General features: G+C 40.3%; 1 pseudogene; it reads right to left on the reverse strand.

Annotated features, from left to right (window-relative positions):
* LOC127040895 (olfactory receptor 6N2-like) overlaps positions 1 to 19,698 on the reverse strand; it is a 31,410-nt pseudogene extending 11,712 nt beyond the window's left edge.
* Between the last annotated feature and the right edge of the window lie 474 nt (positions 19,699 to 20,172).

The following is a 20,172-nucleotide window of genomic DNA, read 5'->3' on the forward strand; positions in this document are numbered from 1 at the left end:
GGAGAGTCCCGAGAGAATAAAGTAGTTCAGAGCAGTTTGATTTTCCATTGACACTTATTCCTCAAACATGTGAGCTGTAAAAATAGAAACAGAGATTAACAAATGTAATATGATTAAATGGGAGTGCTATAGGGGCATAAGCTCTTGGCAATGAAGAAGGCAATGGACTACACATCTATCTATCTATCTATCTATCTATCTCTGGATTGGCACAAGGTGTTTTCCAGAAATTACTATTGGAAATCAATGCTAGCGAAGAATTTATTCTCTCCTTGGTAGTTCTGCCAGTGTAAATCACTCATGGGCAGATGAACATCTGGTGTAAAGCAGTAAAAGCCTACTTATGTCACTGGGCCAGTTCCTCGCCTGACGTAAATCATCATAACTCTACTGAAATAAATGGAGCCATACTGCTTTAGACCAACTGAAGATCTGTCCTTGCACATACTGTGTACAATCTACACTTTGAGGTGCAATTCAAGATACTGTACTGTTTTTTTTATCTATCATATAGCTAAATTCAATGCCTTGCATCGTGTCAAGTATCGGGGGTAGCCATGTTAGTCTGTATCCACAAAAACAACAAGGAGTCAGATGGCACCTTAAAGACTAATAGATTTATTCGGGCATGAGCTTTTCTGGGTAAAAAAACCACTTCTTCAGATGCATGGAGTGAAAATTATAGATGCAGGCATTATTCTACTGAAACGTGAAGAGAAGGGAGATATCTAACAAGTGGAGAACCAGTGTTGACAGGACCAATTTATTCAGGATGGATGTAGTCCACTCCAAACAATAGATGAGGAGGTGTCAATGCCAGGAGAGGGAAAGTTGCTTTTGTAGTGAGTCAACAACTCCCAGTCCCTATTCAAGCCCAAATTAATGGTGTTACATTTGCAAATGGATTTTATTTCTGCAAGGCACTGAATTTAGCCATATGAAACAGAAATCCATCAACCTCATCAAAAAACTCACACAGATACAGACAGACATCATCTTCCTCTCCAAGTGCAAACAGATGGACATCATACCAAATGGACTGACGGTAAAAAATCCATTGCAATCGACACACTACACTGACTATGGTGAGAGACTGTGCCATGCACTTTCAAAGAAACTGAGGAACAACCTGAACAGCATCCTGTATAGCAGACAGGAGAAGATCAAGAATGAGCTCTCAAAACTGGAGACTCTCATACAAAACGAACCTTCCACATAAACTTCCATGTGGCTGGACTTTAGAAGAACAAGACAAGGCATTTACAATACACACTTTACTTCTCTACAGAGGAAAAAGCACAGTAAACTATCTAAACTCCTACATGCTACGGGGGCTACAGTAGTGGTACCCTTACCTCACCCAACAATATTGTTAATCTATCCAACCACACACTTACCCCAGCGGAAGAATCTGTCCTATCTTGGGGACTCTCTTTCTGCTCCACCACCCCTACGAACATGATACAGGTCTGCAGTGATTTGGAAGCCTATTTTCATCGTCTCTGACTCAAGGAATATTTTCAACACTCCACCGAACAGTGCACTGACCCACAGGAACCCTCCTACCAACACCACAAGAAGGAGAATTCTGCATGGACTCCTCCTGATGTTCGAAATGACAGACTGGACTTCTACATAGAGTGCTTCCGCAGACATGCACAGGCTGAAATTGTGAACAAACAGCATCACTTGCTTCATAATCTCAGCTGTACAGAAAGCCATGCTATCCACAGCCTCAGAAACAACTCTGGCATTATAATCAAAGGGGCTGACAAAGGAGGTGCTGTAGTCATAATGAACTGGTGGGATTATGAACAGGAGGGTGCCAGGCAACTCTCCAATACCACATTCTACAGGCCACTATCCTCTGATTCCACTGAGGAGTACCAAAAAAACCTACACTATCTGCTCAGTAACAAATCTATATGGACACACCCCTAGAGCTCCGACCAGGGGTATTCTGCTACCCAAGATCCATAAACCTGGAAACCCTGGACATCCCATTATTTCAGGCATTGGCACTCTTACAGCAGGATTATCTGGCTATTTGGACTCTCTCCTCAGGCCCTATGCTACCAGCAATCCTAGCTAACTTAGAGACACCACCGACTTCCTGAGGAAACTACAATGCATTGGTGATCTTCCTGAAAACTCCATCCTAGCCACCATGGATGTAGAAGCTCTTTACACTAATATTCCACATGAGTATGCACTAAAAGCTGTCAAGAACAGTATCCCTGATGAGGCCACAGCACACCTAGTGGCTGAGCTTTGTGACTTTGTCCTCACCCACAAACATTTCAGAGTTAGGGACAACTTATACCTTCACGTCAGTGGCACTGCTATGAGTACCCATATGACCCCACAGTATGCCAACATTTTTATGGCTGACTTAGAACAATTCTTTCTCAGCTCTCATCCCCTAGCGCCCCTCCTCTATTTGCACTACATTGATGACATCTTCATCATATGGAGCCACGGGAAGAAGGCCCTTGAAGAATTCCACCTGGATTTCAACATTTTGCACCCCACCATCAACCTCAGCCTGGACCAGTCCACACAAAAGATCAACTTCCTGGACACTACAGTGCAGATAAGTGATGGTCACATAAATACCACCCTATACCAGAAACCTACTGACCACTATCCTTACCTACATGCCTCCATCTTCCATCCAGGACACATCACATGATCCATTGTCTACAGCCAAACCCCTAAGATACAACTGAATTTGCTCCAATCCCTCAGACAGAGACAAACACTACAAGATCTTTATGAAGTATTCTTAAAACTACAGTACCCGCCTGGGGAAGTGAGGAAACAGGTTGACAGAGCCAGATGGGTACCCAGAAGTCACCTACTACAGGACAGGCCCAACAAGAAAAATAACAGATCACCACTGGACATCACATACAGCCACCAGGTAAAACCTCTCCAGCACATCATCAATGATTTACAACCTATCCTGGAAAATAATCCCTCACTCTCACAGACCCTGGGAGGCAGACCAGTCCTCACTTACAGTTAGCTCTCGGACCTGAAGCAGATACTCACTAAGAACTGCACACCACACCACAGAAACACTAACCCAGGAACCAATTCTTGTAACAAACCTCATTGCCTATGTTGTCCCAATATCTACTCTAGCGACACCATCATAGGAACCAACCACATCAGCCTCACCATCAGGGGCTCATTCACCTGCACATCTACTAACATGATATATGCCATCATGTGTCAGCAATGCCCCTCTGCCATATGCATTGGTCAAACTGGACAGTCTCTACATAAAAGGATAAATGGACACAAATCTGACATCAGGAATGGTAACATACAAAAGCCAGAAGAAGGACATTTCAATGTCCCTGGACATTCTACGACAGATTTAAAAGTACCCATACTTGAACAAAAAAAAAAACCTTTAAAATCAGACTTCAAAGAGAAACTGCAGAACTAAAATTCATTTGCAAATTTAACACCATTATTTTGGGCTTGAATAAGGACTGGGAGTGGATGGCTCGCTACAAAAGCAACTTTCCCTCTCCTGCCTATACCTGCCTCTGGAAATTTCCATTACATGTATCCGATGAAGTGGGTATTCATCCATGAAAGCTCATGCTCCAATACGTCTGTTAGTCTATAAGGTGCCACAGGACTCTTTGCTGCTTTCTCTCTCTTGGCATTGATGTGGATGTAGTGGATGTAGTCCACTCCTCATCAATTATTGGGAGTGGACTACATCCACACTGATTGAATTGGCCCCGTCAACACTGGTTCTCCACTTGTTAGGTATCTCCCATCTCTTCATGTGTCAGTATAATAATGCCTGCATCTGTAATTTTCACTCCATGTATCTGAAGAAGTGGGATTTTTACCCAGGAAAGCTTATGCCCAAATAAATCTGTTAGTCTTTAAGGTGTGACTGGACTCCTTGTTGTTTTTCTTATTATTGTTCTTATTATTATTATTATTATGGGGAATGTGCCTGGTTTATCAGGTAGAGTCTAAATAAATAACGGTATTTATTTTCAAACCTGAAAATGTACAAGTTGAAAAACATAGAGATATTTATTTTATGTTTTAGAACTTGAATCAAAGACTTTGTTGATTCACTTGGACACATCAGAATATGAATTTCACTCTCTTTATCCACTGATAGAACTGGAACCCCCCATAATTCTGTTGCCAGCTATAGCTTCAAGTCTCTGAGCCAATACTGCTCCACCATTCTGCCTGGAAATGAAGGAGCAAGTGACATTTGCCATTATTTTTTCCCTAACATCTAATGGCCACAAATGAGCTCAGGGTCCCGTGGTTTCAGGCACTATACATACACTGAGTGAGAGACAATCCATGCCCTGAATTCCTTACAGTCTATACTGACGACAAAGGGAGAGGCAGAGTTTAAGGGTAAATCACTGCCACAAAGCACAGTGCAGGGAATGAGAATCAGGTCTTCTGACTCACAGTCTAACGCCTGATTCACAAGACCACTATGCCTTTCAGACAAGCAAGCTTTAAAATAAAACCTCATGATATATAAAGGTAGAGTCCCACAAGAAAGGTTACACTGATGGAATATGTGAAGGAGCTATGCTGGGGATCAGGTGAATGGAAATAAACCATTGTACCTTAAATGAGGTTTTAAAAGAATCTGGGATATGTGACTATGGATGAGTGACTGCAGATTAGATCACTAATTCATCTGGGGTGGAATTTTGAAATTTTGATGGGACTTGTACTCCTAAATAACTTAGGGCCAGATTTTTAAAGGTATATAGATGCCAAGTGAGATTTTTGAAAGCACCTAGGTACCTACAACTTTGGGTGCCTAGGTAACTTTTGAAAATTCCACTAGGAACCTACATACCTTTACCAATCTGGCCTTTGAGCACTTTGTGAAATCTCATCCTGGCTGAGGAGGTGAGCAAGAAAGAAGTAGATAGATAGATAGATAGTCCTTTACAAGGTGGCAAAACGTTTAACCTTTTGTTGAATACACTTTATCAACACAAATGGGCTTCTTTGTTCTTAATGACTGCACTGAAGATCTGCCAGGTCATGAGTGGAACAATTATGGATTCAAGACCTCTCACGATTATGCTCACTGCCAGGCAAAAGAAATGTAAAATAATAAATAGATCCAAAACATAAAAGAAACTCACCTGTTAACAACAGGAAGTGAAATGTTAATTCTTGTCCTTCAGTATTCCGAAGTGTTGAATGAGAGATGAAGAAACAAATTCTATCACAAATATACATTCTATCTATCGATCTATCTATCTATCTGAGAAACTCGTTTCCTTGAAAAGACATTATGGTATTTTAGTGGAAATGGATCTAATTTGTATATATAGCGCACATCTGAACAAGGGGGCAGATCTTCTGAGACAAATGCTCCCAACCAATTATTTGGAGTATGTTTTTTTCTTTTGGGATATGTTCTCCGAAACTCATCTTTCCATCCTATTAGTTTAATTGGAGAGAAATTACATAAAAGTGAACAAGTAGATTGTTTTCTGCTCTAATCAGAATAGATCATTGCCTCCAGTTTTATGTAAAACTTGTAGAGGAAAAATGGGTGATAGAACAGCTAGAGTATGAGACTTTTCGTGAATTTTGCAGTTTGAACTAAAAAAAAAAATTTCCTACAAGATATTTGTGATAAATTTACTTCCAATCTGTTTATGTTCAATTGCCATGACCATGTCTATCTTCATAGATGTTCAACATCTAGAACAAACTGACCCCAAATATGATCGGGACTCTGGATGCTATCAGGCCTACAAATATTAAAAGAGAATGATACTGACAGGGCTTTTCAAAGGACAATAAAGGACTTGGAGCTAATATTTCTTAGTAGGTTTTCAAAAGTATCTATGTTCCTAGTTTCCATGTAGGCAGCAAAGCGCCTTTAAAAATCTGTCACTTGGTGCCCAGATCCCAGTGAAATTCAATTGAAGTTGAGCACTTATTTCCCCTAGCCTCATCTGAAAAACCAAATCAACAATCCAAATAATAACAATAAATACAAGGGCAACCGTGCATGAATTATAGTAAGGCTAATGGTTGGAATTTACAAAGGTATTAGGTGTTAGGATTTTGGGTCCATAGGTGTCTTGGGCCTGGTCTACACTATGACTTTAGCTCTAATTTAGCAGCATTACCTTGATTTAAGCCTGGACCCGTCCACACAACAAAGCCCTTTTTTTTCACTTAAAGGGCTTTTTAAATCAATTTGTTTAGTCCATCTCAGACAAAGGGATTAGCGCTGAAATCAGCCTTGCTGGCTCAAATTTGGGATAACATGGACGCAATTTGACGGTATTGACCTCTGGAAGCTATCCCAGAGTGCTCCATTGTGATTGCTCTGGACAGCACCCTCAACTCAGATGCACTGGCCAGGTAGACAGGAAAAAGTCTATGAACTTTTGAATTTCATTTTCTGTTTGGCCAGTGTGTTTGAAGAGCTCATGCCTAGCTCATCAGCATGATGTGCACATTGCCGAGGCACATTGCCTGGCCCGTACTTTCTGAGATGTCTGTGACCATGTCCCTCTCGTCACCACGCTACTGTTGGCTCCTTGCCCGGTTTTGCGCTAAACAATTGTCTGCCATTGCTCTGATGTAGAGAGGGGCAACTGATGATATGGCTTACAGGGAATTAAAATCAATAAAAGGGATGGCTTTACATCAAGGAGAAACACAAACAATTGTTATACAGAAAGGCCCCCTCAAGGACTGAACTCAAAACCCTGGGTTTAGCTGGACTTTGATTTCACAAAACAAATCTGGTCAATTTCTTGTTTTGCTCCATCTATCTTTTACGTCTTAGGCTGGCAGCAGACAGTGCAGTATGACTGCTAGCCATCGTCATCTGCTGGCTGCTCATCAGAAGATGGTGCAGTACGAGTGTTAGCCATCGTCATTTCCTGGGTGCTCAGTAAAAGATGGGAATGACCTGGCTGAGTCACTCCCATGTCTGCCCAGGTGCCCCTGACCGACCTCACCAGGGTCTGCTAAAAGAGCACCCAGATATACGATGACAATTGCTACCAATCGTAATGCACTGTCTCCTGCCAAAAGGCAATGAGCTGCTGCTGTGCAGCAATGCAGTCCCATGTCTGCCAGCACTCAGGAGACATACAGTGATGGTGAGCTGACAGGGCTCCATGCTTGACGTGGTATGGCATCTGCTCAGGTAATCCATGAAAAAAGGAGCAAAACCATTGTCTGCCGTTGCTTTCAAAGAGGGAGAGAGAGGAGGGCCTGACAACATGTACCCAGAACTACCTTTGACACTGTTTTTGCCCCATCAGGTACTGGTATCTCAACCCAGAGTTCCAATGGGCAGCGGAGACTGCGGGAACTGTGTGATAGCTACACAAAGCTACCCATAGTGCAACGCTCCAGAAGTTGACGCTAGCCTCGGTACTGTGGATGCAGTCCGCCGACTTAGAGCACTTTGTGTGGGGACACACATAATAGACTGTATAAAAATGATTTCTAAAAAAACAACTTCTATAAATTCGACCTAATTTTGTAGTGTAGACATACCCTTAGATTTATTTGAAAATGCTAGCCAATAAGAACAAGAGAAATAACTGAATTAGATCTCTCACTAGCAGATATTTTCTACCAAAAAGTAAATTTGAAACAAGTATTGGAGAAAGTTCATGGCAGAGGAATTTTGAACGTGAAATATAGAGTATTTATACTGGGGAAAAAACTCATTCTAGGTGTTAGGTAACATGCATCTTACAGAATGATTGAAGCAAGGCCTTATAGTTAACTCCATGGCATTTCTCATCTGTCAGTCTGTCTGTAATGTGATAGCTTTTGAAAATCATATATGATCAATTCCAAAATTTCCAGGCATGTTCTCAGCATCAGTGGGCAGAAGCCTATGGATTTTGTTGAAAACTGAAAACTGTCAAAGCCTGATTTCCACTGGTGTAAGCAGAAGGAAAATCAGGCCCACAATGTGTTCATTTGGTGCTGCCAGCAGCAGTAGCTTTCTGGTGCCCCCTCCTGTTGCCAATGCATAACATAGGCAGAAGCTTATTCTTCTATTCTCTCATTGTGTGTACAGTTCAGCAGACATACGCAACAAAGTGTACAGTGTGCAGTCCAATCAGATTTCTCATGAATTATCTTTGAACAATGAATACTGTGATAAAGTGCCTCCTCTACCTTGGTAGGTCCTGCGCTTATTGGCAGATTTTGCTAGCCTCAGAGATCTTCCTGTGTTGGACCAGGAGTTGGGAGGTGTTAGTGGGGAACCTAGGCCCACTCTCTACCGTGGGTTCCAGCCCAGGGCTCTGTGGACTGCAGCTGTCTGGAGTGCCTTCTGGAACAGCTATAAGACAGCTCCAATCCCTTGGGCTACTTCCTCGTGGCCTCCTCCCATCACCTTCTTTGTCCTCACCACAGGATCTTTCTCCTGATGTCTATTAATGCCTGTATTCGTCAGTCCTCCAGCAGCATGTCCTCTCACTCCCAGTTCCTTAAGCACAACTCACTAACTGGAGTGAGAGCTTTTTTAAACCAGGTGTCCTGATTAGCCTTAATTAATTCTAGTAACGTCCCAATTGGCTACAGGCTTCCTAATTAGCCTGCCTGCCTTAATTAGTTCTAGAAAGTTCCTAAGTGTTCTGGAATAGTCCCTGTTATCTTACTCAAGGAAAAGGGACCTGCTTAACCTGGAGCTAATGTATCTAACTTCGACCACTCTCTTGTAACCATCTGGCCTGACACTGTCACAATACACATTTTTATTTGAAAGTTATGGACAAGCAGGTGAAATTTGTCACATCAGCCACTAGTTCCAAATTACCAATTCAGCAAGTATTTCTGGCTCCTTTGTTTATGGCCTGATCCTGAATCCCTAAAAGAAAATGTAAAGACTTCATTGGGCTTTAGGTAAGGCCTTTATCAACTATTGTACGTTCCCTTTGACAAAAGATGGATGAGATTGGAATTTTCCAAGTCAATGGGAACTGAGCTCCTAGCTATCTTAGTTTTCTTTGACTATCCCATTTTAATGACCCTTCCAATCCAAACGTTCTTGTGATATGACCCAAACTGAATCACTTGGTGATATAAACACAGAGAATCTGATTCTCCATGGCCTTGTGATTTGTGCTCATATACACCTGAATTCTTTTCTATTCTATTCTATTCTATTCTATTCTATTCTATTCAAGTTCTCATGCAGCCCTCATCACAGTAGCATGTAGAAAGATGCTAAGTGACATGACTAGCATATGTCATATGTTTCTTCTTTCCTTTCTCCAGGAAGAAATTGTGTTGTGATGTATACATACACACACACATTCTATGTCATGTGTTTATATTACTTAAGTAAAAAAAAAAAAGAAATATGATTTGCCCCCTGAGTGGAAGATGGTGAGGTTTGTGCCTTGGCCTTTCTAATGTTGTCCCTACATGCTTGTGTTGTTTTTTTATATTAATCTTTTGTAATTTGACCTAGTTTTCACTTTTTGTAGGACTCTTTTCTGAGTTTCAGATCACTGAACATCTCCTGGTTAAGCTAGCGTGGTCTCTTGCCATTATTCCTATATTTCCTATGCAGTGCGATAGTTTGCTTGTGTGCCCTTAATAATGTCTCTTTAAAAAACTACCAATTCTTTTGAACTGTTTCCCCTTTAGATTTGCTTCCCATAGGATATTACCTACAAACTCCCTGAGTTTGCTAAAGTCTACCTTCTTGAAATCCATTAACTGTATTCTGCTGTTTTCCTGCCTACATTCCTTGGAATCCTGAACTCTATCATTTCATTACCACTTTCGCCCAAGCTGCCTTCCACTTCCAAATTCTCAGCCAGTTCCTCCCTAATTGTCAACATCAAATCTAGAACAGCTTCTCCCCTAGCGGCTTTTTCCATCTTCTGAAATAAAGAAAATTGCCTCCAATCTGTGTCCTGCTGTATTATTTTCCCAACAGATGTCTGGGTAGTTGAAGTCCCCATCACCACCAAGTCCTGTGCTTTGGATGATTTTGTTAGATGTTTAGAAAAGGCTTCAACCATTTCTTCTTCCTCTTCAGTTGATCTAAAATAAGCACTTACCATAACAGCACCTTTGTTTTTAGGGCTTTTATCCTCACCCAGAGACTTTCAACCAGTCTGTGTCCTATTCCATCTCAACCTCAGTGCAAATGTATATATCATTGATATACAATGCAACACCTCCTCCCCTTTTTCCCTTCCTGTCCTTCCTGAGCAAGTTGTTCCCTTCTATACCAATATTGAAAACATGTACTCTTCTCATATGTTTGTGTGTGTGTGTCTGTCTGTCCATCCATCTGTCTGTCTATATCCACACTCCCTGTTTGGAAATTCCGTGGGGAAAAATGTTAGAGTATTGGAGAGCACTCAAATATTATGAATTAACATGCACACTTTCATTTTCCCTCGTATGTGTATGCATTTTCTTAATGATGGTTGAAAACCTCTTATTCACATTGATGAGCCTTCATAACTTCAGGGCGGTGACCCATAATTCAGATCAGTGCAGAACTGTACAACAGGGTATCAAGCTGTGTCTAACTTTTACCCTTGGAATGTGGGCTCTAGATAAATGAAGCCACAAATATTAGCACCAAATTATTATCAAACAAACAAACAAACAAACAAACAAACAAAGTGCTAAAGACACATGAATAATTTTAGTGACTAATACTTGGTCTGTAGCCCATTATGATGTTCAAATTTCAGCATTCAAGAGAGATTTCATTTTCATTGGATGCTTAAAGCCAGATTTTCAGAGATATTTAGGCACCTAGAGAGAAGTACAAAAGCACCTAAGTATCTAAAATGCATTGATTGCAATAGAAGTTAAGAACCTACATGCTTCTGATAATCCATTAGGGGCCAAAATACCTTTAAAAATCTGGCTCTTTGGCTAGGAGTTGTTATAGGAACCCTATAGGAGTTAGAGACTAAAATTCCAATGACTTTTAATGAGAGTTGTGTGTCTAAATCCCTTTGGTCACTTTAAAAATCACAACCTCTATATTTAATAAAAATTGCAACTATAGGGTGAGGTCTTCAGCTGTTGTGAGGATGATCTGTTTAATTCATTAGAGCCATGATAAGCACTGACTTCAATGGAGTTACAATGATTTACACCAACTGAGGATTTAGCCTTAGTTGATTTCAGTAGAGTTGCATCTGTTTACACTACTGGTATTCTCGTCTATTCCCTTCAGTGGAGCTACACTGGGAATAGGACCCATTTTCTAAACAAATATATCAAATATAAGGCAAGTCATATAACTTCATTTAATGCTTCCTAACTTACGGGCCATAAAGCTTTGATTGACTACTGAATGAGAAAAGTGCCAGCATGAGAAACTCCAGGGACCTTGACCCAGAGGCAACAAGAACATATTTAAACAGTTTCAAGTCTTAAACAAATTATTTGTATTACCTACACCCACATAAATAGGTATGCTGGAGGAGAAGAGTTAAAATTTCACATAACCTTGGATCTCTGTATAGTATCAGAGGGGTAGCCATGTCAGTCTGGATCTGTAAAAGAAGCAAAGAATCCTGTGGCACCTTATAGACTAGCAGACGTTTTGGAGCATGAGCTTTTGTGGGTGAATACCCACTTCGTCGGATCGGTGTATAGAAATTGGGTGAGGTTTTGTTTGTTTGTTCATTTTTTTTATTTTGTTCCTGTTAGCCTATATATTCTTTACATTTTTGAAAGCCAAATTATCTGCACAAACTTCCATTGAAAATATTCTTTAATTTGAAAATGTAAGCTTCCACAAAATTGAGAAATTTGGGGGTTTTTTTTTTGTTTTTTTTTTAAATTCCATTTTTACAGTTCTGGATTTTGTGATTATTTATTGAATTTCTCTTTTACATTTCTTCTTCTTCTTCTTCTTCTTCTCTCTTTAGGATTTTGCAATTCTCTTTGTTTGGTAGTTTTGTTAGTTTATGCTTTCTTTTGCAGTGTCAATTTTCATTGATCATCCTAGATATATGGGATCTGTTGAAATTAAAAAAAAATACTTTTTTTGTTTCGAAGAGAAGATGACAAATGAAAAATCTGATACAGAATTTCTATGGGAAAATTTTTAAATATATTCTTATAGACTCAGACTCCCAGGCTTTTGAAAATTAATGTACTGAAAATCATTTGAAAATGTTCACAGATTTGTGATCTCTTCCCAGTTAATTAAACAGCTGTAATAAAGATTTATCTATCTGTTCATATACATCCATACATTATCTATCTATCTGTCTATCTGTCTATCTATCTATCTATCTTACACTACAGGGCAAATGAAAAGCTCAATCTATCAACTTTCAACTCTCTGCTTAAGAAGTTCATTATTCCCCTATTTTTTCCCTATCGATATGTTGAGAACTTTACTTTGGAAATTGGACACATGTCAGATAAATAAAGCAGTCAAAAATACATTCTGCCTTTCTCGAATCCGTCTGTCTCTGTGTCTCGATTACCTATTTATTAGAGTTTATCCACTCAGTGCATTTCTGTGTATATAAATTAGGTTTGTATTAGTTTTTTTCTTTTCTTTTTTTTCTGTTCTCACAGGTCACTGTTTTGCTGAAGAATAATGGACAATCAAACCACTGTGGCCAAATTTATTCTCTTTGGAATTTCCAGTGACCCACAGCTCCAGGTTTTCCTGTTTTTCGTATTTTTCATTATTTATGTAATAATCTTACCGGGGAAAATGCTTATCATGTTGGTGATAAAGGTCAATCCCCATCTTCAATCACCCATGCGTTTCTTTCTGTCCCATTTATCCTTTGTTGATATCTGCTATTCCTCTACCATTGTCCCCAAGATGCTGGAAAACTTCCTAACACAGAAGAAAACCATTTCTGCCAATGGCTGCATTACCCAAATGTTCTTTATTATTTTGTCATCTGGTGCTGAAATTTTCACTCTTGCAGCTATGGCTTATGACCAATATGCTGCCATATGCGACCCACTGCATTATACAGAAACAATGAAGAAATGACTCTGCCAACAGCTAGTGATGGGTGCATGGATCATTTGATTTATAGATGCTCTGGTAAATATTATTCCTCTGCTAAAATTGCACTTCTGTGGTCTCAGTGAAATCAACCATTTCACCTGTGAGCTCCCTTCACTCTTGGTATTGTCCTGCACTGAGACCTTCAGCAATGAACTGGTGCTCCTTTCCTCCATTGCAATATTTGGATCCAGCTCCTTCCTGCTCACACTGGTCTCCTATATTCACATAATTGCCACCATCTTGAGAATACACTCCATGGAGGGCAGGCGTAAAGCCTTCTCCACCTGCAGCTCCCACCTTCTCATCGTCATTTTATACTTTGGGACAGGTTCCTTTCGATATGTGAGACCCAGCTCAGTCTCCTCCAAGGGTCTGGATATGCTGGTGTCCATCCAGTACAGCATCTTAACCCCCATGTTAAACCCCATCATCTACAGCCTGAAAAACAAGGAGGTGAAAAGAGCCATGGTGAATATGTTGAAAAAAGCATATGTTTCTCATGTAGCATAAAAATATTTATTGAAGGAGCAGTGAAATGTCAATAACTGAGTCTTCAGTGTTCACATTCAGAAAAGGTGGGGTAATTAAGGAGAGACAGACTTCTTCATTTTGTAGGTGGTTGTGAAAATCTTATCTGTATTATATGTAAAATTGGGGACCAGATTCTAATTCTATTCTATTAGACCACCCCAAAAGATTTGGGGATCATGGTGGATAATTATCTGAACATGAAGTCCGAGTGTGGCACTGTGGCCAAATATCTAATTTGTTTGTGGCCAGCATAATCAGGGGAATTTTGAGAAGGAGTATAAAGATTATTTTACTTCTGTATTTGGCATTGGTGCAACTGTTGCCAGAATATTTTGTCCAGTTCTGGTCATCTCATGTCAGAAAAGACATAGTGGAACTGGAGAAGGTTTGGAAAAGGGAAATAAAGATAATCAATGGTGTGGAATGGCTTCCATATCAAGAGAAACTGAAAAGATTAGGGCAGCTTATTTTAGGAAAAGACAATTAAAGGCGAGATGATAGAGATCTATAAAGTTATGAATGACGTGGAAAAAGTGGATAGTGAAATGTTGTTTACTATTTCCGGCAATACAAAAAGCACAAGTCACCCAATGAAATTAATATGCAACACATTTAATACAAACAAGAGAAAATATTTTTGATACAGCGTATAATCAACCCATGGATTTCATTGTCAGAGGATTTTGTGATGGTCAAAAGTGTAACCGTGGACAAAAAAAAGAACAAGTTAAGTTTATAGAAAATATAACATCACTCTGTTTTTCTGATCTAATGGGACTGGGCCAGATTGGATAATAAAAAATAGATGCTGGAAGTAGGGGTGATGGGGGTGCTGCTGCACCTCCTGGCTTGAAGTGGTTTCCATCCTATACAGGGTTTACAGTTTGGTTCAATGGCTCTCAGCACCCCTACTATAAAAATTGTTCCAGAACCCCTAGGCTGCAGCACCATCCAGCAGACACAGGCGATATTGCCCACTTCTGGACCTGTGTGCACTGGATGTTCAGTTAATATGGAGAGCTGGATAATGGAGGGTTGTACTGTTGGTCCATCAATGGTTATTACACAAGATGGACAAGGGATGTAAACTCATGCTTGTGGCAACCTTAACCTCTCACTGACAGAAGCCAGGAAGAAAAGATAGGGGGAGTCTCTCCACAGTAGTCTTCTTCTGTACACTTTTCCTGAAGCTGTGGAACTGGCCACTGTTGGAGACAGAATCCTAGGTTACATGGATCATTGGTCTGATCCTTATGGCAGTTTTTATGTTCTTATGTCCAATCAGTTCTGCTGTCCACAATTAAAGAAGGATGTTTGATAAACTGGAGAGGTTATCAAGAAGAGCCACAAGAATGATTAAAGACAGTCCTATCTTACCATCCCCTCCATTAATTTATCAAGCTCAATCTTGAAACAAGTTGTTTTTTGCCCCCACTGCTCCCTGTGGAAGGCTCTCCCAGAACTTCACTCCTCTGATGGTTAGAAACCTTTGTCTAATGTCAAGCCTAGGCTTGTTGATGGACTGTTTATATCCATTTGTTCTTGTGTCCACATTGGTGCTTAATTTAAATAATTCCTCTCCCTCTCTGATATTTATCCCTGTGATGTATTTATACAGAACAATCATATCTCCCCTCAGCCTTCGTTTGGTTCGGCTAAACAAACCAAACTCTTTGAGTGTTCTCTCATAAAGTAGGTTTTCCATTCCTTGGATCACCCTAGTAGCCCTCCTTTGCAACTTACCTGCACTCTCAGGAGCTCCCTGTGTGTCACTCTCCCATCCCCCTCTATTTCAAGGATTGCCTGCAACAACCATGGACTTTTGTCAACAATTCTGTTTGTTCTTCCTCCCCACAATCCAGGGTCCCCAGTTTTTACCCCCAAGCTAGAGGTTCCTGTGTGACCTTCTTTCTCCCCTTGACCCCCTCATTCTCTTCTGTTCCCATAACATTGTCTCTTATTGTCCTCCCATGCCAGAGGATCTATGGGTGTCCAAGGCCTGTGAAAGTGTGGGATCATTGTCCAGGATGGGTTGTAGATCCCTGATGATGCGTTGGAGAGGTTTTAGCTGGGGACTGTATGTGATGGCCAGTGGAGTCCTGTTGGTTTCTTTCTTGGGTTTGTCTTGCAGTAGGAGGCTTCTGGTACACGTCTGGCTCCGTTGATCTGTTTCCTTATATCCTCGTGCGGGTATTGTAGTTTTGAGAATGCTTGGTGGAGATTTTGTAGATGTTGGTCTCTGTCTGAGGGGTTAGAGCAGATGAGGTTGTACCTCAGATCAACAAAGCCAGACGTGTACCCAGATCAACAAAAAACTTCAGGGCCTCATCCTTCCTGATTGAACTAACCTCATTATCTCTAGCTTGCCTGCATATATATACCTGCCCCTGGAAATTTCCACTACATCCATCTGACGAAGTGGGTATTCACCCACGAAAGCTCATGCTCCAAAACGTCTGTTAGTCTATAAGGTGGCACAGGATTCTTTGCTTCTTTTACAGATCCAGACTAACATGACTACCCCTCTGATACTTGACATTAATTTTTAAAACCATCTTTAGAGGTGATCCTGGCAATTATAGGCTGGTAAGCCTGACTTCAGTACTGAGCACACTGGTTGAAACTATAGTAAAGAACAAAATTGTCAGACACATAGGTTGAACACTATTTGTTAGGGGAAAGTCAACATTTTTTTTTGTAAAGAGAAATCATACCTCACCAAACTAGTTGAATTCTTTCAGTTGGTCAACAAGTATGTGGGCCAAAGGGATCCAGTAGATATAGTGTACTTAGAATTTCAGAAAGCCTTTGACAAAGTCCCTCACTAAAGGCTCTTAAGCAAAGTAATCTGTCATGGGATAAAAAGGAAGGTTCTGTCATCAGTTGGTAACTGGTTAAAAGATAGAAAAAAAAGATAAGAATAAATGGTCAGTTTTCAGGATGGAGAAAGGTAAATAGTGGTGCCCTCAGGGGTCTGTAGTGGGACCAGTCCTATTCAACATATTCATAAATGATCTGGAAAAAGGGGTAAACAGTGGGGTGGAAAAAATTGCAGATGATACAAAACCACTCAAGATAGTTAAATCCAAAGCAGACTGAGAAGAGTTACAAAGAACCTCACAAAACGTAGTGACTGGGCATCAAAATGGCAGATGAAATTCAATATTGAAAAATGCAAAGTAAGGCACATTGGAAAAAATAATCCCTACTATATATAAAAATTGATTAGATTTAAATTAGCTGTTACCACTCAAGAAAGTGATATTGGAGTTATGGATAAGTTACCTGAAAACAGCCAATCTATGTGCAGAGGCAATCAAAAAAGCTAACAGAATGTCGAGAATTGTTAGGAAAGGGAAAGGTAATAAGACAAAACATATCATATTGCCTCTATATAAATCCATGGTACGTCCACATCTTGAATAATGTGTGCAGATCTGGTTGCCCCATCTCAAAACAGATATATTGGAATTGGAAAAGGTTCAAAGAAGAACTACATAAGTTCATGGAGAATAGGTCCATCAATGACTATTAGCCTGGATGGGCAGAGATGGTGTCCCTAGTCTCTGTTTCCCAGAACCTGGGAATGAGCAACAGGGGATGGATCACTTGATGATAACCTGTTCTGTTTATTCTCTCGGGAACACTTGGCATTCGCCACTGTCGGAAGACAAGATACTGGGCTAGATGGACCTTTCGTCTGTTCTTATGTTCGTATATTCTTATGAATAAATGGTTATTTTTCACAGTGAAGAGAGGTAAATTGTGGAGTCTTCCAAGGAGCTGCACTAGGATCATAGCTTTTCAACATATTCATGAATGATATGGAAAAAAAGGGATAAACAGTGAGGTGGCCAAGTTTTCAGATGATATAAAATTATTCAGGATAGGTAAGCCCAAAGCCAACTGAGAAGAGTTTCAAAGGAGTCTCACAAAACTGGACGGCTGGGCAACAAAATGACAGATGAAATTCAGTGTTGGTAAGTGCAAAGTAATGCACATTGGAAAACATAATCCCAACTGTACATACAAAATGATAGGGTCTAAATTAACTCTTACTACTCAAGAAAGAGATCTAGGAATCATTGTAGATAGTTCTCTGAGAACATCCAATCAGTGTGCCCTGGCAGTCAAAAAGAGTTAACACTATATTGGGACCATTAAGAAAGAGATAGAAATAAGACAGAAAATATCATAATCCTATTATATAAAGGCATGGTATACCCATACCTTGAATAGTTCATGCAGTTCTGGTCACCCTATCTTAGAAAATATATATCAGAATTGGGAAAAGTACAGATAAGGGCAACAAAAGCTATTAAGATATGGAACACATTCCATATGAGGAGAGACTAAAAAGTCTAGGACTGTTCAATTTAGCAAATATACGACTAAGGGGGCATATGATAGAAGTTTATAAAAGCAAGACTGGTGTGGAGAAAGTGAATAAGAAAATGTTCTTTACCCCTTCACAAAACAGAAGAACCAGGGGTCAGCCAATGAATTTAATATCCAGCAGATTCAAAATTTCTCCTTGTTTTAAAATCCAAGAGTTTGGATCGGTGTTCATCAGGAAATTGGTGGAGATGTCTCTTAGGGCTACTCAGGGAAGGGTTATAGTATTTGGGAGGCAGATATTCTAGGGGAGGAAGATAGACAGAGTTATGACTCATAAATAATTTGGGTGGTGGCAGCAAAACCAAATCTAAGATGGCAATTAAGCTTAGCGGCTCTCATGAAGGTCCCCACATCTGTACCCTAGAGTTCAGAGTGGGGAAGGAACCTTGACAGGGGCATTAAGGGATCTGGGGCAAAAATCTGTCTGGGGTTGGGTCCTGCTTTGAGCAGGGGGTTGGACTAGATGACTTCCTGAGGTTCCTTCTAACCCTGATATTCTATGGTAAATACAGCTATCAGATGCATTTGAAAGAAATGGTGTGATAATTACACTGTTACATTAAAGAGTTCTGTATTGTTGAAAGCAATGGAGTGCAAAACAGTCCTGGTCAGGAAATTCTGCTAGGTCATGGAGCAATTTAAACACTCACACACATGCAACTTAATAATAAATGGATATATACCTATCTCTCACTAGCAGGACCAAGTACTGATTCAGCCCCAAATCCCTAAGTGGCCCCTCAAGGGTTGAGCTTACAGTTCTTGGTTTAGCAAGCCAATGCTTAAACCACTGAGCTACTCTTCCCCCAAAGCTTGTACTGGTATATGGCATAGAGCCATCAATTGCTTAATCCAATAGCATATCTTCTGTTTCTCCAAGTCTAAACAAAGGATGCAATGTGTGATAAAGCCCCAAAATGCGGGCAAGATATCAATTATGCAGGAAACCTAAAATGTTACATCATTCCTTCCTTCACTGTGGAAAAACTTAAAATAGGCTTGTGGGTAATGCATTAGGTTTGCTTTCAGAAAAGATCAATTCCCTGCTCCATCACTGGGGTGTCTTGGGGCAAGTAAATTCATATTTTATCTGCCTCCATTTCTTGTCTGTAACAAGGCTGCATACTGTCTTACCAGAATGACATAGACAAACTGGAGGGGGTTCCAAAAAGGGCCCTGAATCATCATTTGTGTTCAGGGAGGTCCTGCTGAAGCAGGAGACATAGAAATTCTGGCCAATTTTGTGGCGAGCACAATAGAGACACCAAAATGCTAAACAGCAGAGATAAACTGGTTTGGAGGGTTAAGTAATCTGGGACAGCCACAGAGTGGGTGCTAATTAGTCCTTTTAGGAAGCATGGAGGGAACTAGATGCCAGAATGGGACTCTCTAGGTCGCAGTAGGTCCCTGATCTGCTTCTGGAACAGCACAGGTAACATCAGGCTTTTAAAAGGAGGATAAGAGTATTAGAAATGTAGGTCCGGAAGGAATATTCAGGCCATCCCTTTGTCCAGCCTGTTCTTAGAATCCTCCAGTGATGGGAATCCCACAACCTCTCTTGGAAGCCTCTTCCAGAGCTTAAATACCTTGAGAGTTAGAAAGCTTTTCCTAACTTCTAACCTAAATCCCCTTTGCTGCAGATTAAGCCTGCTTCTTCTTGTCCTACCTTCAATGGCTATGAAGACCACTTGTTCACGGTCTTCTTCAATAACAGCCCTCAACATATTTAAAGATTGTTTTCAAACACACCTCTTCCCCCTACCCCCAGTCTTTCTCTTCTCAAGGCTAAACATGACCAGATTTTTAAACCTTTCCTCATGAGACAGGTTTTCTAAACCTTTTTTTTTTCTTCATATTTTACTGCTTTCCTCTGAACTCTCCAGTTTATCCACATCTTTTCTGAAATGTGGTACGCAGAACTGGACACAGTACTCCAGCTGGGGTCTCACCAGTGCTGAGTGGAGTAGAACAATTACCTCTCATGTCTAATAATTGCCTCTCATGTTAATAAACCCCAGAATGATATTAGCCATTTTTTAATAAATGCATCACATTGCTGACTCATATTCAATTTATGATCCACTATAACCCCAAGATTCTTTTCAGCAGTACCATCACTTAGCTAGTTTTCCCAATTTTGTGGTTGTGCATTTGAATTTTCCTAAGTGTTGTACTTTGCACTTGCCATTATTGAATTT

This window comes from Gopherus flavomarginatus (genome assembly GCF_025201925.1).
Source record: "Gopherus flavomarginatus isolate rGopFla2 chromosome 11 unlocalized genomic scaffold, rGopFla2.mat.asm SUPER_11_unloc_1, whole genome shotgun sequence".
Taxonomy (NCBI): domain Eukaryota; kingdom Metazoa; phylum Chordata; order Testudines; family Testudinidae; genus Gopherus; species Gopherus flavomarginatus.